We start from the raw sequence: 24,015 nt of genomic DNA on the forward strand, positions 1-24,015 counted from the left end.
TGAGATATCGCATCTCATGCTATCGGAAGGATCTCAGGTTTGGTATTAGAGGCATTGAGATATCACATCTCATGCTATCGAAAGGGTATCAGGATTGGATTTGGAAGTAGTTGGATATCCCATCTCATGCTATAGGAAGGGTCTCAGGTTGGAATGGGAAGGAGTTGGATATCACATCTCATGTTATAGGAAGGGTCTCAGGATTGGAATGGGAAATACTTCGATATCACGTCTCATGCTATAGGAAGGCTCTCAGGTTTGGAAGGGGAAGGAGTAGGATATCACATTTCATGTTAGAGGTAGGATCTCAGGTTTGTTAGAGGCATTGAGATATCACATCTCATGCTATCAGAAGGGTCTCAGGATTGGAATGGGAAGGATTTGGATATCACATCTCGTGTTATAGGAAGGATCTCAGGTTTGGTATTAGAAGAATTGAGATATCACATCTCATGCTCTCAGAAGGGTCTCAGGATTGGAATGGGAAGGAGTTGGATATCACATCTCATGTTATAGGAAGGGTCTCAGGATTGGAATGGGAAGGAGTTGGATATCACATCTCATGCTATAGGGAGGTTCTCAGGTTTGGTATAAGCATTGAGATATCACATCTCATGCTATAGGAAGGGTCTCAGGATTGGAATGGGAAGGAGTTGGATATCACACCTCATGCTATAGGGAGGGTCTCACGTTTGGAAAGGGAAGGAGTAGGATATCACATTTCATGTTAGAGGTAGGATCTCAGGTTTGGTATTAGAGGCATTGAGCTATCACATCTCATGCTATCAGAAGGGTCTCAGGATTGGAATGGGAAGGAGTTGGATATCACATCTCATGCTAAAGGGAGGGTCTCAGGTTTGGAAGGGGAAGGATTTGGATATCACATCTCATGTTATAGGAAGGATCTCAGGTTTGGTATTAGAAGCATTGAGATACATCTCATGCTAACGGAAGGGTATTAGGATTGGATTTGGAAGTAGTTGGATATCCCATCTCATGCTATAGGAAGGGTCTCAGGTTGGAATGGGAAGGTGTTGGGTATCACATCTCATGTTATAGGAAGGGTCTCAGGTTTGGAAGGGGAAGGAGTTGGATATCACATTTCCCATCTCATGCTATAGGAAGGGTCTCAGGTTTGGTATTAGAAGCATTGAGATATCACATCTCATGCTATAGGAAGGGTCTCGGGATTGAAATGGGAAGGAGTTGGATATCACATCTCATGCCATAGGAAGGGTCTCAGGTTTGGTATAAGCATTGAGATATCGCATCTCTGCTATCGGAAGGGTCTCAGGATTGGAATGGGAAGGAGCTGGATATCACATCTCCTGCTAAAGGAAGGGTCTCAGGTTTGGAAGGGGAAGGATTTGGATATCACATCTCATGTTATAGGACGGGTCTCAGGTTTGGTATTAGAAGCATTAAGATATCACATCTTATGGTATAGGAAGGGTTTCAGGACTGGAATGGGTAGGAGTTGGATATCATATCTCATGCTATAGGAAGGGTCTCAGGATTGGAATGGGAAGGAGTTTGATATCAAATCTCATGCCATAGGAAGGGTCTCAGGTTTGGTATTAGAAGCATTGAGATATCACATCTCATGCTATAGGAAGTGTCTGAGGATTGGAATGGGAAGGAGTTGGATATCACATCTCATGCTATAGGAAGGGTCTCAGGTTTGGTAGAAGCATTGAGATATCACATCTCATGCTATAGGAAGAGTCTCAGGATTGGAATGGGAAGGAGTTGGATATCACGTCTCATGTTAAAGGAAGGGTTTCAGGTTTGGTATTAGAAGCATTGAAATATCACATCTCATGCTATAGGAAGGGTCTCAGGATTGGAATGGGAAGGACTTGGATATTACATCTCATGCTATAGGGAGGGTCTCAAGTTTGATATTAGAAGCATTGAGATAACAAATCCCATGATATGGGAAGGGTCTCAGGATTGGAATGGGAAGGAGTTGGATACCACATCTCATGATAAAGGAAGGGTCTCAGGTTTGGAAGGGGAAGGATTTGGATATCACAACTCATGTTATAGGACGGGTGTCAGGTTTGGTATTAGAAGCATTGAGATAGCAAGTCTCCTGGTATAGGAAGGGTCTCAGAATTGGAATGGGAAGGAGTTGGATATCACATCTCAAGCTATAGGAAGGGTCTCGGGATTGGAATGGGAAGGAGTTTGATATCACATCTCATGCCATAGTATGGGTCTCAGGTTTGGTAGAAGCATTGGGATATCACATCTCATGCTAACAGAAGGGTATCAGGATTGGATTTGGAAGTAATTGGATATCCCATCTCATGCTATAGGAAGGGTCTCAGGTTGGAATGGGAAGGAGTTGGATATCACATCTCATGTTATAGGAAGGGTCTCGGGATTGGAATGGGAAGGACTTCGATATCACATCTCATGTTATAGGAAGGCTCTCAGGTTTGGAAGGGGAAGGAGTTGGATATCACATTTCATGTTAGATGTAGGATCTCAGGTTTGGTATTAGAGGCATTGAGACATCACATCTCATGCTATCAGAAGGGTCTAAGGATTGCAAAGGGAAGGAGTTGGATATCACATCTCACGCTAAAGGGAGGGTCTCTGGTTTGGAAGGGGAAGGATTTGGATATTACATCTCATGTTATAGGAAGGATCTCAGGTTTGGTATTAGAAGCATTGAGATATCACATCTCATGCTATCGGAAGGATCTCAGGTTTGGTATTAGAAGCATTGAGATATCACATCTCATGCTATCAGAAGGGTCTCAGGAATGGAATGGGAAGGAGTTGGATATCACATCTCATGCTAAAGGGAGGGTCTCAGGTTTGGAAGGGGAAGGATTTGGATATCACATCTCATGTTATAGGAAGGATCTCAGGTTTGGTATTAGAAGCATTGAGATATCACATCTCATGCTATAGTAAGGGTCTCAGGATTGGAATGGGAAGGAGTTGGATATCACATCTCATGCTAAAGGAAGGGTCTCAGGTTTGGTAGAAGCATTGAGATATCACATCTCATGCTATAGGAAGGGTCTCAGGATTGGAATGGGAAGGAGTTGGATATCACATCTCATGCCATAGGAAGGGTCTCAGGTTTGGTATAAGCATTGAGATATCACATCTCTGCTATCCGAAGGGTCTCAGGATTGGAATGGGAAGGACTTAGATATCACATCTCATGCTATAGGGAGGGTCTCAGTTTTGATATTAGAAGCATTGAGATATCACATCTCATGCTATCGGAAGGGTCTCAAGATTGGAATGAGAAGGAGCTGGATATCACATCTCATGCTAAAGGAAGGGTCTCAGGATTGGAAGGGGAAGGATTTGGATATCACATCTCATGTTATAGGACGAGTCTCACGTTTGGTATTAGAAGCATTAAGATATCACATCTCATGGTATAGGAAGGGTTTCAGGATTGGAATGGGAAGGAGTTGGATATCATATCTCATGCTATAGGAAGGGTCTCAGGATTGGATTGGGAAGGAGTTTGATATCAAATATCATGCCATAGGAAGGGTCTCAGGTTTGGTATTAGAAGCATTGAGATATCACATCTCATGGTATAGGAAGTGTCTGAGGATTGGAATGGGAAGGAGTCGGATATCACATCTCATGCTATAGGAAGGGTCTCAGGTTTGGTAGAAGCATTGAGATATCACATCTCATGCTATAGGAAGAGTCTCAGGATTGGAATGGGAAGGAGTTGGATATCACATCTCATGCTATAGGACGGCTCTCAGGTTTGGAAGGGGAAGGAGTTGGATATCACATTTCATGTTAGAGGTAGGATCTCAGGTTTGGTATTAGAGGCATTGAGACATCACATCTCATGCTATCAGAAGGGTCTCAGGATTGGAATGGGAAGGAGTTGGATATCACATCTCACACTAAAGGGAGGGTCTCAGGTTTGGAAGGGGAAGGATTTGGATATCACATCTCATGTTATAGGAAGGATCTCAGGTTTGGTATTAGAAGCATTGAGATATCACATCTCATGCTATCGGAAGGATCTCAGGTTTGGTATTAGAAGCATTGAGACATCACATCTCATGCTATCAGAAGGGTCTCAGGATTGGAATGGGAAGGAGTTGGATATCACATCTCATGCTAAAGGGAGGGTCTCAGGTTTGGAAGGGGAAGGATTTGGATATCACATCTCATGTTATAGGAAGGATCTCAGGTTTGGTATTAGAAGCATTGAGATATCACATCTCATGCTATAGTAAGGGTCTCAGGATTGGAATGGGAAGGAGTTGGATATCACATCTCATGCTAAAGGAAGGGTGTCAGGTTTGGTAGAAGCATTGAGATATCCCATCTCATGCTATAGGAGGGGTCTCAGGATTGGAATGGGAAGGAGTTGGATATCACATCTCATGCCATAGGAAGGGTCTCAGGTTTGGTATAAGCATTGAGATATCACATCTCTGCTATCCGAAGGGTCTCAGGATTGGAATGGGAAGGACTTAGATATCACATCTCATGCTATAGGGAGGGTCTCAGTTTTGATATTAGAAGCCTTGAGATATCACATCTCATGCTATCGGAAGGGTCTCAGGATTGGAATGAGAAGGAGCTGGATATCACATCTCATGCTAAAGGAAGGGTCTCAGGTTTGGAAGGGGAAGGATTTGGATATCACATCTCATGTTATAGGACGGGTCTCAGGTTTGGTATTAGAAGCATTAAGATATCACATTTCATGGTGTAGGAAGGGTTTCAGGATTGGAATGGGAAGGAGTTGGATATCATATCTCATGCTATAGGAAGGGTCTCAGAATTGGATTGGGAAGGAGTTTGATATCAAATCTCATGCCATAGGAAGGGTCTCAGGTTTGGTATTAGAAGCATTGAGATATCACATCTCATGCTATAGGAAGGGTCTCAAGATTGGAATGAGAAGGAGCTGGATATCACATCTCATGCTAAAGGAAGGGTCTCAGGATTGGAAGGGGAAGGATTTGGATATCACATCTCATGTTATAGGACGAGTCTCACGTTTGGTATTAGAAGCATTAAGATATCACATCTCATGGTATAGGAAGGGTTTCAGGATTGGAATGGGAAGGAGTTGGATATCATATCTCATGCTATAGGAAGGGTCTCAGGATTGGATTGGGAAGGAGTTTGATATCAAATATCATGCCATAGGAAGGGTCTCAGGTTTGGTATTAGAAGCATTGAGATATCACATCTCATGGTATAGGAAGTGTCTGAGGATTGGAATGGGAAGGAGTCGGATATCACATCTCATGCTATAGGAAGGGTCTCAGGTTTGGTAGAAGCATTGAGATATCACATCTCATGCTATAGGAAGAGTCTCAGGATTGGAATGGGAAGGAGTTGGATATCACATCTCATGCTATAGGACGGCTCTCAGGTTTGGAAGGGGAAGGAGTTGGATATCACATTTCATGTTAGAGGTAGGATCTCAGGTTTGGTATTAGAGGCATTGAGACATCACATCTCATGCTATCAGAAGGGTCTCAGGATTGGAATGGGAAGGAGTTGGATATCACATCTCACACTAAAGGGAGGGTCTCAGGTTTGGAAGGGGAAGGATTTGGATATCACATCTCATGTTATAGGAAGGATCTCAGGTTTGGTATTAGAAGCATTGAGATATCACATCTCATGCTATCGGAAGGATCTCAGGTTTGGTATTAGAAGCATTGAGACATCACATCTCATGCTATCAGAAGGGTCTCAGGATTGGAATGGGAAGGAGTTGGATATCACATCTCATGCTAAAGGGAGGGTCTCAGGTTTGGAAGGGGAAGGATTTGGATATCACATCTCATGTTATAGGAAGGATCTCAGGTTTGGTATTAGAAGCATTGAGATATCACATCTCATGCTATAGTAAGGGTCTCAGGATTGGAATGGGAAGGAGTTGGATATCACATCTCATGCTAAAGGAAGGGTGTCAGGTTTGGTAGAAGCATTGAGATATCCCATCTCATGCTATAGGAGGGGTCTCAGGATTGGAATGGGAAGGAGTTGGATATCACATCTCATGCCATAGGAAGGGTCTCAGGTTTGGTATAAGCATTGAGATATCACATCTCTGCTATCCGATGGGTCTCAGGATTGGAATGGGAAGGACTTAGATATCACATCTCATGCTATAGGGAGGGTCTCAGTTTTGATATTAGAAGCCTTGAGATATCACATCTCATGCTATCGGAAGGGTCTCAGGATTGGAATGAGAAGGAGCTGGATATCACATCTCATGCTAAAGGAAGGGTCTCAGGTTTGGAAGGGGAAGGATTTGGATATCACATCTCATGTTATAGGACGGGTCTCAGATTTGGTATTAGAAGCATTAAGATATCACATTTCATGGTGTAGGAAGGGTTTCAGGATTGGAATGGGAAGGAGTTGGATATCATATCTCATGCTATAGGAAGGGTCTCAGAATTGGATTGGGAAGGAGTTTGATATCAAATCTCATGCCATAGGAAGGGTCTCAGGTTTGGTATTAGAAGCATTGAGATATCACATCTCATGCTATAGGAAGTGTCTGAGGATTGTAATGGGAAGGAGTCGGATATCACATCTCATGCTATAGGAAGGGTCTCAGGTTTGGTAGAAGCATTGTGATATCACATCTCATGCTATAGGAAGAGTCTCAGGATTGGAATGGGAAGGAGTTGGATATCACGTCTCATGTTATAGGAAGGGTCTCAGGTTTGGTAGTAGAAACATTGAGATATCAAATCTCATGCTATAGGAAGGGACGCAGGATTGTAATGGGACAGAGTTTGATATCACATCTCATGCTATAGGAAGGTTCCAGGTTTGGTATTAGAAGCATTGAGATATCGCATCTCATGCTATAGGAAGGGTCTCAGGATTGGAATGGGAAGGAGTTGGATATCACATCTCATGCCATAGGAAGGGTCTCAGGTTTGGTATAAGCATTGAGATATAACATCTCTGCTATCGGAAGTGTCTCAGGATTGGGATGGGAAGGAGTTGGATATCACATCTCATACTATAGGAAGGGTCTCAGGTTTGGAACGGGAAGGAGTTGGATATCACATCTCATGTTATAGGAAGGATCTCAGGTTTGGTATTAGAAGCATTGAGATATCACATCTCATGCTATAGTAAGGGTCTCAGGATTGGAATGGGAAGGAGTTGGATATCACATCTCATGCTAAAGGAAGGGTGTCAGGTTTGGTAGAAGCATTGAGATATCCCATCTCATGCTATAGGAGGGGTCTCAGGATTGGAATGGGAAGGAGTTGGATATCACATCTCATGCCATAGGAAGGGTCTCAGGTTTGGTATAAGCATTGAGATATCACATCTCTGCTATCCGAAGGGTCTCAGGATTGGAATGGGAAGGACTTAGATATCACATCTCATGCTATAGGGAGGGTCTCAGTTTTGATATTAGAAGCCTTGAGATATCACATCTCATGCTATCGGAAGGGTCTCAGGATTGGAATGAGAAGGAGCTGGATATCACATCTCATGCTAAAGGAAGGGTCTCAGGTTTGGAAGGGGAAGGATTTGGATATCACATCTCATGTTATAGGGCGGGTCTCAGGTTTGGTATTAGAAGCATTAAGATATCACATTTCATGGTGTAGGAAGGGTTTCAGGATTGGAATGGGAAGGAGTTGGATATCATATCTCATGCTATAGGAAGGGTCTCAGAATTGGATTGGGAAGGAGTTTGATATCAAATCTCATGCCATAGGAAGGGTCTCAGGTTTGGTATTAGAAGCATTGAGATATCACATCTCATGCTATAGGAAGTGTCTGAGGATTGGAATGGGAAGGAGTCGGATATCACATCTCATGCTATAGGAAGGGTCTCAGGTTTGGTAGAAGCATTGTGATATCACATCTCATGCTATAGGAAGAGTCTCAGGATTGGAATGGGAAGGAGTTGGATATCACGTCTCATGTTATAGGAAGGGTCTCAGGTTTGGTAGTAGAAACATTGAGATATCAAATCTCATGCTATAGGAAGGGACGCAGGATTGGAATGGGACAGAGTTTGATATCACATCTCATGCTATAGGAAGGTTCCAGGTTTGGTATTAGAAGCATTGAGATATCGCATCTCATGCTATAGGAAGGGTCTCAGGATTGGAATGGGAAGGAGTTGGATATCACATCTCATGCCATAGGAAGGGTCTCAGGTTTGGTATAAGCATTGAGATATAACATCTCTGCTATCGGAAGTGTCTCAGGATTGGGATGGGAAGGAGTTGGATATCACATCTCATACTATAGGAAGGGTCTCAGGTTTGGAACGGGAAGGAGTTGGATATCCCATCTCATGTTATAGGAAGTGTCTCAGGTTTGGTATTAGAAGCATTGAGATATCACATCGCATGCTGTAGGAAGGGTTTCAGGTGTGGAATGGGAAGGAATTGGATATCATATCTCATGTCATAGCAAGGATCTCAGGTCTGGTATTGGAAGCATTGAGATATCACATCTCATGCTATAGGCATGGTCTCAGGATTGGAATGGGAAGGAGTTGGATATTACATTCTTGCTATAGGAAGGGTCTCATGTTTGGAAGGGGAAGGAGTTGGATACCACATATGCTATAGGAAGGATCTCAGGTTTGGAACGGGAAGGAGTTGGATATCACATCTCATGTTATAGGAAGGGTCTCAGGTTTGGTATAAGCATTGAGATATCACATCTCTGCTATCGGAAGTGTCTCAGGATTGGAATGGGAAGGAGTTGGATATCCCATCTCAGGCTATAGGAAGGGTCTCAGGTTTGGTATTAGAAGCATTGAGATGTCACATCTCATGCTATAGGAAGGGTCTCAGATTGGAATGGGAAGGAGTTGGATATCACATCTCATGCTATATGAAGGGACTCAGATTTGGTATTACAAGCATTGTGATATCAAACTCCTTCCCATTCCAATCCTGAGATAGCTTGAGATGTGATATCCAACTCCTTCCCATTCCAATCCTGGGACCCTTCCTATAACATGAGATGTGATATCTCAATGCTTCCAATACCCAACCTGAGACCCGTCCTAATACATGAGATGTGAGATCCAAATCCTTCCCCTTCCAAACCTGAGACCCTTCCGATAGCTTGAGATGTGATTTGAAACTCCTTCCCATTCCAACCCTGAGATAGCTTGAGATGTGATATCCAACTTCTTCGCATTCCAATCCTGAGACCCTTCCGATAGCATGAGATGTGATATCTCAATGCTTCTAATATCAAAACTGAGACCCTCCCTATAGCATGAGATGTGATATCTAAGTCCTTCCCATTCCTATCCTGAGACCCTTCCGATAGCAGAGATATGATATCTCAATGCTTATACCAAATCTGAGACCCTTACTATGGCTTGAGATGGGATATCCAACTCCTTCATATTCCAATCCTGAGACACTTCCTATAGCATGAGATGTGATATCTCAATACTTCTATCAAACCTGAGACCCTTCCTTTAGCATGAGATGTGATATCCAACTCCTTCCCATTCCAATCCTGAGACTCTTCCTATAGCATGAGTTGTGATATCTCAATGCTTCTAATACCAAACCTGGGACCCGTCCTATAACATGAGATGTGATATCCAAATCCTTCCCCTTCCAAACCTGAGACCCTTCCTTTAGCATAAGATGTGATATCCAAATCCTTCCCATTCCAATCCTGAAACCCTTCCTATAGCATGAGATGTGATATCTCGATGTTTCTAATAAAAAACCTGAGACCCTTCCTATAGCAAGAGATGTGATATCCAAATCCTTCCCATTCCAATCCTGAGACCCTTCCTATAACATGAGATGTGATATCCAACTTCTTCCCATTCCAACCTGAGACTCTTCCTATAGCATGAGAAGGGATATCAAACTCCTTCCCATTCCAATCCTGAGACCCTTCCTATAGCAAGAGATGTGATATCCAAATCCTTCCCATTCCAATCCTGAGATCCTTCCTATAACATGAGATGTGATATCCAATTATTTCCCATTCCAAACCTGAGACCCTTCCTATTGGATGAGATGTGATATCCAACTCCTTCCCATTCCAATCCTGAGACCCTTCCTATACCATGAGATGTGATATCTCAATGCTTCTAATACCAAACCTGGGACCCGTCCTATAACATGAGATATGATATCCAAATCATTCCCCTTCCAACTCCTTCCCATTCCAACCTGAGATCCTTCCTATAGCATGAGAAGGGATATCCAACACCTTCCCAATCCAATCCTGAGACCCTTCCGATAGCAGAGATGTGATATCTCAATGCTTATACCAAACCTGAGACCCTTCCTATGGCATGAGATGTGATATCCAAATCCTTCCCATTCCAATCCTGAGACCCTTCCTATAGCATGAGATGTGATATCTCAATGCTTCTGCCAAACCTGAGACCCTTCCTTTAGCATGAGATGTGGTATACAAATCCTTCCCATTCCAAACCTGAAACCCTTCCTATAGCATGAGATGTGATATCCGACTCCTTCCCAATCCAATCCTGATATCCTTTCGATAGCATGAGATGTGATATCTCAATGCCTCTAATACCAAACCTGAGATCCTTCAGATAGCATGAGATGCTCAATGCTTCTCAATGCTTCTAATACCAAACCTGATTTCCTTCCTATAACATGAGATGTGATATCAAAATCCTTCCCCTTCCAAACCTGAGACCCTCCCTTTAGCATGAGATGTGATATCCAACTCCTTCCCATTCCAATCCTGAGACCCTTCTGATAGCATGAGATGTGATATCTCAATGCCTCTAATACCAAACCTGAGATCCTACCTCTAACATGAAATGTGATATCCTACTCCTTCCCTTTCCAAACGTGAGACCCTCCCTATAGCATGAGATGTGATATCCAACTACTTCCCATTCCAATCCTGAGACCCTTCCTATAGCATGAGATGTGATATCTCAATGCTTATACCAAACCTGAGACCCTTCCTATAGCATGAGATGTGATATCCAACTCCTTCCCATTCCAATCCTGAGACCCTTCCTATAACATGAGATGTGATGTCTCAATGCTTCTAATACCAGACCTGAGATCCTTCCTATGGCATGAGATGTGATATCCAACTCCTTCCCATTCCAATCCTGAGAGCCTTCCTATAGCATGAGATGTGATATCCAACTCCTTCCCATTCCAATCCTGAGACCCTTCTGATAGCATGAGATGTGATATCTCAATGCCTCTAATACCAAACCTGAGATCCTACCTCTAACATGAAATGTGATATCCTACTCCTTCCCTTTCCAAACGTGAGACCCTCCCTATAGCATGAGATGTGATATCCAAATACTTCCCATTCCAATCCTGAGACACTTCCGATAGCATGAGATGTGATATCTCAATGCTTGTACCAATCCTGAGACCCTTCCTATAGCATGAGATGTGATATCCAACTCCTTCCCATTCCAATCCTGAGACCCTTCCTATAACATGAGATGTGATGTCTCAATGCTTCTAATACCAAACCTGAGATCCTTCCTATGGCATGAGATGTGATATCCAACTCCTTCCCATTCCAACCTGAGACCCTTCCTATAGCATGAGATGGGATATCCAACTCCTTCCCATTCCAATCCTGAGACCCTTCTGATAGCATGAGATGTGATATCTCAATGCTTCTAATTCCAAACCTGAGATCCTTCCGACAACATGAGATGTGATATCTCAATTCTTCTAATACCAAACCTGAGATCCTTTCTATAACACGAGATGTGATATCCAAATACTTCCCCTTCCAAACCTGAGACCCTCCCTTTGGCATGAGATGTGATATCCAACTCCTTCCCATTCCAATCCTTAGAGCCTTCTGATAGCATGAGATGTGATATCTCAATGCCTCTAATACCAAACCTGAGATCCTTCCTCTAACATGAAATGTGATATCCAACTCCTTCCCCTTCCAAACCTGAGAGCCTTCCTAGAACATGAGATGTGATATCGAAGTCCTTCCCATTCCAATCCTGAGACCCTTCCTATAACATGAGATGTGATATCCAACTCCTTCCCATTCCAACCTGAGACCCTTCCTATAGCATGAGATGGGATATCCAACTACTTCCAAATCCAATCCTGATACCCTTCCAATAGCATGAGATGTGATATCCCAATGCTTCTACCAAACCTGAGACCCATACTATGGCATGAGATGTGATATCAAACTCCTTCCCATTCCAATCCCGAGACCCTTCCTATAGTTTAAGATGTGATATCCAACTCCTTCCCATTCCAATTCTGAGACCCTTCCTATACCAGGAGACTTGCTATCTCAATGCTTCTAATACCAAACCTGACACCCGTCCTATAACATGAGTTGTGATATCCAAATCCTTCCCCTTCCAAACCTTAGACCCTTCCTTTATCATGAGATGTGATATCCAACTCCTTCCCATTCCAATCCTGAGACCCTTCCCATATCATGAGATTTGTTATCTCAATGCTTCTAATATCAAACTTGAGACCGTCCCTATAGCATGAGATGTGATATCCAAGTCCTTCCCATTCCAATCCTGAGACCCTTCCTATAGCATGAGATGTGATATCTCAATGCTTCTAATACCAAAACTGAGACCCTTCCTATAACATGATATGGGATATCCAACTCCTTACCATTCCAATCCTAAAACCCTTCCGATAGCAGAGATGTGATATCTCAATGCTTATACCAAACCTGAGACCCTTCCTATGGCATGAGATGTCATATACAACTCCTTCCCATTCCAATCCTGAGACCCTTCCTATAGCATGAGATGTGATATCTCAATGCTTATACCAAACCTGAGACCGTTCCTATAGCATGAGATGTGATATCCCATTCCTTCCCATTCCAAAATGAGACCCTTCCTATAGCATGAGATGTGATGTCTCAATGCTTCTAATACCAAATCTGAGATCCTTCCTATAACACGAGATGTGATATCAAAATCCTTCCCCTTCCAAACCTGAGACCCTCCCTTTGGCATGAGATGTGATATCCAACTCCTTCCCATTCCAATCCTGAGACCCTTCCTACAGCATGAGATGTGATATCTCAATGATTCTAATAACAAACCCGAGACCCGTCCTATAACATGAGATGGGATATCCAACTCCTTCCCATTCCAATCCTGAGACCCTTCCTATAGCATGAGATGTGATATCTCAATGCTTATACCAAACCTGAGACCCTTCCTATAGCATGAGATGTGATATCCAAATCCTTCCCATTCCAATCCTGAGACCCTTCCTATAGCATGAGATGTGATATCTCAATGCCTCTAATACCAAACATGAGATCCATTTTCTAACATGAAATGTGATATCCAACTCCTTCCCTTTCCAAACCTGAGAGCCTACCTATAGCATGAGATGTGATATCCAAGTCCTTCCCATTCCAATCCTTAGACCCTTCCTACAGCATGAGATGTGATATCTCAATGATTCTAATACCAAACCTGAGACCCGTCCTATAACATGAGATGGGATATCCAACTCCTTCCATTTCAATCCTGAGACCCTTCTGATAGCAGAGATGTGATATCTCAATGCTCATACCAAACCTGAGACCCTTCCTATGGCATGAGATGTCATATACAACTCCTTCCAATTCCAATCCCGAGACCCTTCCTATAGCATGAGATGTGATATCTCAATGCTTCTACTAATACCAAACCCGAGACCCGTCCTATAGCATGAGATGTGATATCCAACTCCTTCCCATCCCAATCCTGAGACACTTTCGATAGCAGAGATGTGATATCTCAATTCTTATACCAAACCTGAGATCCTTCCTATAACATGAGATGTGATATCCAAATCCTTCCCATTCCAATCCTGAGACACTTCCGATAGCATGAGATGTGATATCTTAATGCTTATACCAAACCTGAGACCCTTCCTATAGCATGAGATGTGATATCCAACTCCTTCCCATTCCAATCCTGAGACCCTTCCTATAACATGAGATGTGATGTCTCAATGCTTCTAATACCAAACCTGAGATCCTTCCTATGGCATGAGATGTGATATCCAACTCCTTCCCATTCCAACCTGAGATCCTTCCTATAGCATGAGATGGGATATCCAACTCCTTCCCATTCCAATCCTGAGACCCTTCTGATAGCATGAGATGTGATATCTCAATGCTTCTAATACCAAACCTGAGATCCTTCCGATAACATGAGATGTGATATCTCAATTCTTCTAATACCAAACCTGAGATCCTTCCTATAACACGAGATGTGATATTCAAATACTTCCCCTTCCAAACCTGAGACCCTCCCTTTGGCATGAGATGTGATATTCAACTCCTTCCCATTCCAATCCTTAGAGCCTTCTGATAGCATGAGATGTGATAACTAAATGCCTCTAATACCAAACCTGAGATCCTACCTCTAACATGAAATGTGATATCCAACTCCTTCCCCTTCCAAACCTGAGAGCCTTCCTAGAACATGAGATGTGATATCGAAGTCCTTCCCATTCCAATCCTGAGACCCTTCCTATAACAGGGACCTGGGAAGGAGCTGGATATCACATCTCCTGCTAAAGGAAGGGTCTCAGGTTTGGAAGGGGAAGGATTTGGATATCACATCTCAGCTATCGGAAGGGTCTCAGGATTGGATTGGGAAGGTGTTGGATATCCCTTCTCATGCTATAGGAAGGATCTCAGGTTGGAATGGGAAGGAGTTGAAAGGGGAATGATTTGGATATCATATCTCATGTTATAGGACGGGTCCCAGGTTTGGTATTAGAAGCATTAAGATATCACATCTTATGGTATAGGAAGGGTTTCAGGATTGGAATGGGTAGGAGTTGGATATCATATCTCATGCTATAGGAAGGGTCTCAGGATTGGAATGGGAAGGAGTTTGATATCAAATCTCATGCCATAGGAAGGGTCTCAGGTTTGGTATTAGAAGCATTGAGATATCACATCTCATGCTATAGGAAGTGTCTGAGGATTGGAATGGGAAGGAGTTGGATATCACATCTCATGCTATAGGAAGGGTCTCAGGTTTGGTAGAAGCATTGAGATATCACATCTCATGCTATAGGAAGAGTCTCAGGATTGGAATGGGAAGGAGTTGGATATCACGTCTCATGTTAAAGGAAGGGTTTCAGGTTTGGTATTAGAAGCATTGAGATATCACATCTCATGCTATAGGAAGGGTCTCAGGATTGGAATGGGAAGGACTTGGATATTACATCTCATGCTATAGGGAGGGTCTCAAGTTTGATATTAGAAGCATTGAGATAACAAATCCCATGATATGGGAAGGGTCTCAGGATTGGAATGGGAAGGAGTTGGATATCACATCTCATGATAAAGGAAGGGTCTCAGGTTTGGAAGGGGAAGGATTTGGATATCACAACTCATGTTATAGGACGGGTGTCAGGTTTGGTATTAGAAGCATTGAGATAGCAAGTCTCCTGGTATAGGAAGGGTCTCAGAATTGGAATGGGAAGGAGTTGGATATCACATCTCAAGCTATAGGAAGGGTCTCGGGATTGGAATGGGAAGGAGTTTGATAATCCATCTCATGCCATAGTATGGGTCTCAGGTTTGGTAGAAGCATTGGGATATCACATCTCATGCTATCGGAAGGGTATCAGGATTGGATTTGGAAGTAATTGGATATCCCATCTCATGCTATAGGAAGGGTCTCAGGTTGGAATGGGAAGGAGTTGGATATCACATCTCATGTTATAGGAAGGGTCTCAGGATTGGAATGGGAAGGACTTCGATATCACATCTCATGTTATAGGAAGGCTCTCAGGTTTGGAAGGGGAAGGATTTGGATATCACAACTCATGTTATAGGACGGGTGTCAGGTTTGGTATTAGAAGCATTGAGATAGCAAGTCTCCTGGTATAGGAAGGGTCTCAGAATTGGAATGGGAAGGAGTTGGATATCACATCTCAAGCTATAGGAAGGGTCTCGGGATTGGAATGGGAAGGAGTTTGATAATCCATCTCATGCCATAGTATGGGTCTCAGGTTTGGTAGAAGCATTGGGATATCACATCTCATGCTATCGGAAGGGTATCAGGATTGGATTTGGAAGTAATTGGATATCCCATCTCATGCTATAGGAAGGGTCTCAGGTTGGAATGGGAAGGAGTTGGATATCACATCTCATGTTATAGGAAGGGTCTCAGGATTGGAATGGGAAGGACTTCGATATCACATCTCATGTTATAGGAAGGCTCTCAGGTTTGGAAGGGGAAGGAGTTGGATATCACATTTCATGTTAGATGTAGGATCTCAGGTTTGGTATTAGAGGCATTGAGACATCACATCTCATGCTATCAGAAGGGTCTAAGGATTGCAATGGGAAGGAGTTGGATATCACATCTCACGCTAAAGGGAGGGTCTCAGTTTTGATATTAGAAGCCTTGAGATATCACATCTCATGCTATCGGAAGGGTCTCAGGATTGGAATGAGAAGGAGCTGAATATCACATCTCATGCTGAAGGAAGGGTCTCAGGTTTGTAAGGGGAAGGATTTGGATATCACATCTCATGTTATAGGACGGGTCTCAGGTTTGGTATTAGAAGCATTAAGATATCACATTTCATGGTGTAGGAAGGGTTTCAGGATTGGAATGGGAAGGAGTTGGATATCATATCTCATGCTATAGGAAGGGTCTCAGGATTGGATTGGGAAGGAGTTTGATATCAAATCTCATGCCATAGGAAGGGTCTCAGGTTTGGTATTAGAAGCATTGAGATATCACATCTCATGCTATAGGAAGTGTCTGAGGATTGGAATGGGAAGGAGTCGGATATCACATCTCATGCTATAGGAAGGGTCTCAGGTTTGGTAGAAGCATTGAGATATCACATCTCATGCTATAGGAAGAGTCTCAGGATTGGAATGGGAAGGAGTTGGATATCACGTCTCATGTTATAGGAAGGGTCTCAGGTTTGGTAGTAGAAACATTGAGATAGTGGAAAGTAGTAGAAACATTGAGATATCAAATCTCATGCTATAGGAAGGGACGCAGGATTGGAATGGGACAGAGTTTGATATCACATCTCATGCTATAGGAAGGTTCCAGGTTTGGTATTAGAAGCATTGAGATATCGCATCTCATGCTATAGGAAGGGTCTCAGGATTGGAATGGGAAGGAGTTGGATATCACATCTCATGCCATAGGAAGGGTCTCAGGTTTGGTATAAGCATTGAGATATAACATCTCTGCTATCGGAAGTGTCTCAGGATTGGGATGGGAAGGAGTTGGATATCACATCTCATACTATAGGAAGGGTCTCAGGTTTGGAACGGGAAGGAGTTGGATATCCCATCTCATGTTATAGGAAGTGTCTCAGGTTTGGTATTAGAAGCATTGAGATATCACATCGCATGCTGTAGGAAGGGTTTCAGGTGTGGAATGGGAAGGAATTGGATATCATATCTCATGTCATAGCAAGGATCTCAGGTCTGGTATTGGAAGCATTGAGATATCACATCTCATGCTATAGGCATGGTCTCAGGATTGGAATGGGAAGGAGTTGGATATTACATTCTTGCTATAGGAAGGGTCTCATGTTTGGAAGGGGAAGGAGTTGGATACCACATATGCTATAGGAAGGGTCTCAGGTTTGGAACGGGAAGGAGTTGGATATCACATCTCATGTTATAGGAAGGGTCTCAGGTTTGGTATAAGCATTGAGATATCACATCTCTGCTATCGGAAGTGTCTCAGGATTGGAATGGGAAGGAGTTGGATATCCCATCTCAGGCTATAGGAAGGGTCTCAGGTTTGGTATTAGAAGCATTGAGATGTCACATCTCATGCTATAGGAAGGGTCTCAGATTGGAATGGGAAGGAGTTGGATATCACATCTCATGCTATATGAAGGGACTCAGATTTGGTATTACAAGCATTGTGATATCAAACTCCTTCCCATTCCAATCCTGAGATAGCTTGAGATGTGATATCCAACTCCTTCCCATTCCAATCCTGGGACCCTTCCTATAACATGAGATGTGATATCTCAATGCTTCCAATACCCAACCTGAGACCCGTCCTAATACATGAGATGTGAGATCCAAATCCTTCCCCTTCCAAACCTGAGACCCTTCCGATAGCTTGAGATGTGATTTGAAACTCCTTCCCATTCTAACCCTGAGATAGCTTGAGATGTGATATCCAACTTCTTCGCATTCCAATCCTGAGACCCTTCCGATAGCATGAGATGTGATATCTCAATGCTTCTAATATCAAAACTGAGACCCTCCCTATAGCATGAGATGTGATATCTAAGTCCTTCCCATTCCTATCCTGAGACCCTTCCGATAGCAGAGATATGATATCTCAATGCTTATACCAAATCTGAGACCCTTACTATGGCCTGAGATGGGATATCCAACTCCTTCATATTCCAATCCTGAGACACTTCCTATAGCATGAGATGTGATATCTCAATACTTCTATCAAACCTGAGACCCTTCCTTTAGCATGAGATGTGATATCCAACTCCTTCCCATTCCAATCCTGAGACCCTTCCTATAGCATGAGTTGTGATATCTCAATGCTTCTAATACCAAACCTGGGACCCGTCCTATAACATGAGATGTGATATCCAAATCCTTCCCTGCTTGAATGGTATACAAACCCTTCCCATTCCAAACCTGAAACCCTTCCTATAGCATGAGATGTGATATCCGACTCCTTCCCAATCCAATCCTGATACCCTTTCGATAGCATGAGATGTGATATCTCAATGCCTCTAATACCAAACCTGAGATCCTTCCGATAGCATGAGATGCTCAATGCTTCTCAATGCTTTTAATACCAAACCTGATTTCCTTCCTATAACATGAGATGTGATATCAAAATCCTTCCCCTTCCAAACCTGAGACCCTCCCTTTAGCATGAGATGTGATATCCAACTCCTTCCCATTCCAATCCTGAGACCCTTCTGATAGCATGAGATGTGATATCTCAATGCCTCTAATACCAAACCTGAGATCCTACCTCTAACATGAAATGTGATATCCTACTCCTTCCCTTTCCAAACGTGAGACCCTCCCTATAGCATGAGATGTGATATCCAACTAATTCCCATTCCAATCCTGAGACCCTTCCTATAGCATGAGATGTGATATCTCAATGCTTATACCAAACCTGAGACCCTTCCTATAGCATGAGATGTGATATCCAACTCCTTCCCATTCCAATCCTGAGACCCTTCCTATAACATGAGATGTGATGTCTCAATGCTTCTAATACCAGACCTGAGATCCTTCCTATGGCATGAGATGTGATATTAAACTCCTTCCCATTCCAATCCTGAGAGCCTTCCTATAGCATGAGATGTGATATCCAACTCCTTCCCATTCCAATCCTGAGAGCCTTCCTATAGCATGAGATGTGATATCTCAAAGCTTCTAATACAAAACCTGAGATCCTTCCTATAACAAGAGATGTGATATCCAAATCCTTCCCCTTCCAAACCTGAGACCCTCCCTTTAGCATGAGATGTGATATCTCAATGCTTCTAATACCAAACCTGATTTCCTTCCTATAACATGCGATTTGATATCAAAATCCTTCCCCTTCCAAACCTGAGACCCTCCCTTTAGCATGAGATGTGATATCCAACTCCTTCCCATTCCAATCCTGAGACCCTTCTGATAGCATGAGATGTGATATCTCAATGCCTCTAATACCAAACCTGAGATCCTACCTCTAACATGAAATGTGATATCCTACTCCTTCCCTTTCCAAACGTGAGACCCTCCCTATAGCATGAGATGTGATATCCAAATACTTCCCATTCCAATCCTGAGACACTTCCGATAGCATGAGATGTGATATCTCAATGCTTGTACCAATCCTGAGACCCTTCCTATAGCATGAGATGTGATATCCAACTCCTTCCCATTCCAATCCTGAGACCCTTCCTATAACATGAGATGTGATGTCTCAATGCTTCTAATACCAAACCTGAGATCCTTCCTATGGCATGAGATGTGATATCCAACTCCTTCCCATTCCAACCTGAGACCCTTCCTATAGCATGAGATGGGATATCCAACTCCTTCCCATTCCAATCCTGAGACCCTTCTGATAGCATGAGATGTGATATCTCAATGCTTCTAATACCAAACCTGAGATCCTTCCGATAACATGAGATGTGATATCTCAATTCTTCTAATACCAAACCTGAGATCCTTTCTATAACACGAGATGTGATATCCAAATACTTCCCCTTCCAAACCTGAGACCCTCCCTTTGGCATGAGATGTGATATCCAACTCCTTCCCATTCCAATCCTTAGAGCCTTCTGATAGCATGAGATGTGATATCTCAATGCCTCTAATACCAAACCTGAGATCCTTCCTCTAACATGAAATGTGATATCCAACTCCTTCCCCTTCCAAACCTGAGAGCCTTCCTAGAACATGAGATGTGATATCCAACTCCTTCCCATTCCAATCCTTAGAGCCTTCTGATAGCATGAGATGTGATATCTCAATGCTTCTAATATCAAAACTGAGACCCTCCCTATAGCATGAGATGTGATATCTAAGTCCTTCCCATTCCTATCCTGAGACCCTTCCGATAGCAGAGATATGATATCTCAATGCTTATACCAAATCTGAGACCCTTACTATGGCCTGAGATGGGATATCCAACTCCTTCATATTCCAATCCTGAGACACTTCCTATAGCATGATATGTGATATCTCAATACTTCTATCAAACCTGAGACCCTTCCTTTAGCATGAGATGTGATATCCAACTCCTTCCCATTCCAATCCTGAGACCCTTCTGATAGCATGGGATGTGATATCTCAATGCTTCTAATACCAAACCTGAGATCCTTCCGATAGCATGAGATGTGATATCTCAATTCTTCTAATACCAATCCTGAGATCCTTTCTATAACACGAGATGTGATATCCAAATACTTCCCCTTCCAAACCTGAGACCCTCCCTTTGGCATGAGATGTGATATCCAACTCCTTCCCATTCCAACCTGAGACCCTTCCTATAGCATGAGATGGGATATCTCAATGATTCTAATACCAGACCTGAGACCCGTCCTAGAACATGAGATGGGATATCCAACTCCTTCCATTTCAATCCTGAGACACTTCCGATAGCAGAGATGTGATATCTCAATGCTGATACCAACCCTGAGACCCTTCCTATAACATGAGATGTGGTATCCAACTCCTTCCCCTTCCAAACCTGAGACCCTCCCTTTGGCATGAGATGTGATATCCAACTCCTTCCCATTCCAATCTTGAGACCCTTCTGATAGCATGAGATGTGATATCTCAATGCCTCTAATACCAAACCTGAGATCCTACCTCTAACATGAAATGTGATATCCAACTCCTTCCCCTTCCAAACCTGAGAGCCTTCCTATAACATGAGATGTGATATTGAAGTCCTTCCCATTCCAATCCTGAGACCCTTCCTATAGCATGAGATGTGATATCCAACTCCTTCCCATTCCAACCTGAGACCCTTCCTATAGCATGAGATGGGATATCCAACTACTTCCAAATCCAATCCTGATACCCTTCCGATAGCATGAGATGTGATATCCCAATGCTTCTACCAAACCTGAGACCCATACTATGGCATGAGATGTGATATCAAACTCCTTCCCATTCCAATCCCGAGACCCTTCCTATAGCTTGAGATGTGATATCCAACTTCTTCCCATTCCAATTCTGAGACCCTTCCTATACCAGGACACTTGCTATCTCAATGCTTCTAATACCAAACCTGACACCCGTCCTATAACATGAGTTGTGATATCTAAATCCTTCCCCTTACAAACCTTAGACCCTTCCTTTATCATGAGATTTGATATCCAACTCCTTCCCATTCCAATCCTGAGACCCTTCCCATATCATGAGATTTGTTATCTCAATGCTTCTAATATCAAACTTGAGACCGTCCCTATAGCATGAGATGTGATATCCAAGTCCTTCCCATTACAATCCTGAGACCCTTCCTATAGCATGAGATGTGATATCTCAATGCTTCTAATACCAAAACTGAGACCCTTCCTATAACATGATATGGGATATCCAACTCCTTACCATTCCAATCCTAAAACCCTTCCGATAGCAGAGATGTGATATCTCAATGCTTATACCAAACCTGAGACCCTTCCTATGGCATGAGATGTCATATACAACTCCTTCCCATTCCAATCCTGAGACCCTTCCTATAGCATGAGATGTGATATCTCAATGCTTATACCAAACCTGAGACCCTTCCTACAGCATGAGATGTGATATCCCATTCCTTCCCATTCCAAAATGAGACCCTTCCTATAGCATGAGATGTGATGTCTCAATGCTTCTAATACCAAATCTGAGATCCTTCCTATAACACGAGATGTGATATCAAAATCCTTCCCCTTCCAAACCTGAGACCCTCCCTTTGGCATGAGATGTGATATCCAACTCCTTCCCATTCCAATCCTGAGACCCTTCCTACAGCATGAGATGTGATATCTCAATGATTCTAATAACAAACCCGAGACCCGTCCTATAACATGAGATGGGATATCCAACTCCTTCCCATTCCAATCCTGAGACCCTTCCTATAGCATGAGATGTGATATCTCAATGCTTATACCAAACCTGAGACCCTTCCTATAGCATGAGATGTGATATCCAAATCCTTCCCATTCCAATCCTGAGACCCTTCCTATAGCATGAGATGTGATATCTCAATGCCTCTAATACCAAACATGAGATCCATTTTCTAACATGAAATGTGATATCCAACTCCTTCCCTTTCCAAACCTGAGAGCCTACCTATAGCATGAGATGTGATATCCAAGTCCTTCCCATTCCAATCCTTAGACCCTTCCTACAGCATGAGATGTGATATCTCAATGATTCTAATACCAAACCTGAGACCCGTCCTATAACATGAGATGGGATATCCAACTCCTTCCATTTCAATCCTGAGACCCTTCTGATAGCAGAGATGTGATATCTCAATGCTCATACCAAACCTGAGACCCTTCCTATGGCATGAGATGTGATATCTCAATGCTTCTACTAATACCAAACCTGAGACCCGTCCTATAGCATGAGATGTGATATCCAACTCCTTCCCATCCCAATCCTGAGACACTTTCGATAGCAGAGATGTGATATCTCAATTCTTATACCAAACCTGAGATCCTTCCTATAACATGAGATGTGATATCCAAATCCTTCCCATTCCAATCCTGAGACACTTCCGATAGCAGAGATGTAATATCTCAATTGTTATACCAAACCTGAGATCCTTCCTATAACATGAGATGTGATATCCAAATCCTTCCCATTCCAATCCCGAGACACTTCCGATTGCATGAGATGTGATATCTTAATGCTTATACCAAACCTGAGACCCTTCCTATAGCATGAGATGTGATATCCAACTCCTTCCCATTCCAATCCTGAGACCCTTCCTATAACATGAGATGTGATGTCTCAATGCTTCTAATACCAAACCTGAGATCCTTCCTATGGCATGAGATGTGATATACAACTCCTTCCAATTCCAATCCCGAGACCCTTCCTATAGCATGAGATGTGATATCTCAATGCTTCTACTAATACCAAACCCGAGACCCGTCCTATAGCATGAGATGTGATATCCAACTCCTTCCCATCCCAATCCTGAGACACTTTCGATAGCAGAGATGTGATATCTCAATTCTTATACCAAACCTGAGATCCTTCCTATAACATGAGATGTGATATCCAAATCCTTCCCATTCCAATCCTGAGACACTTCCGATAGCATGAGATGTGATATCTTAATGCTTATACCAAACCTGAGACCCTTCCTATAGTATGAGATGTGATATCCAACTCCTTCCCATTCCAATCCTGAGACCCTTCCTATAACATGAGATGTGATGTCTCAATGCTTCTAATACCAAACCTGAGATCCTTCCTATGGCATGAGATGTGATATCCAACTCCTTCCCATTCCAACCTGAGACCCTTCCTATAGCATGAGATGGGATATCCAAC

The sequence above is a fragment of the Ambystoma mexicanum genome, chromosome 14, assembly GCF_040938575.1.
Source record: "Ambystoma mexicanum isolate Mex_15411 chromosome 14, UKY_AmexF1_1, whole genome shotgun sequence".
Taxonomy (NCBI): domain Eukaryota; kingdom Metazoa; phylum Chordata; class Amphibia; order Caudata; family Ambystomatidae; genus Ambystoma; species Ambystoma mexicanum.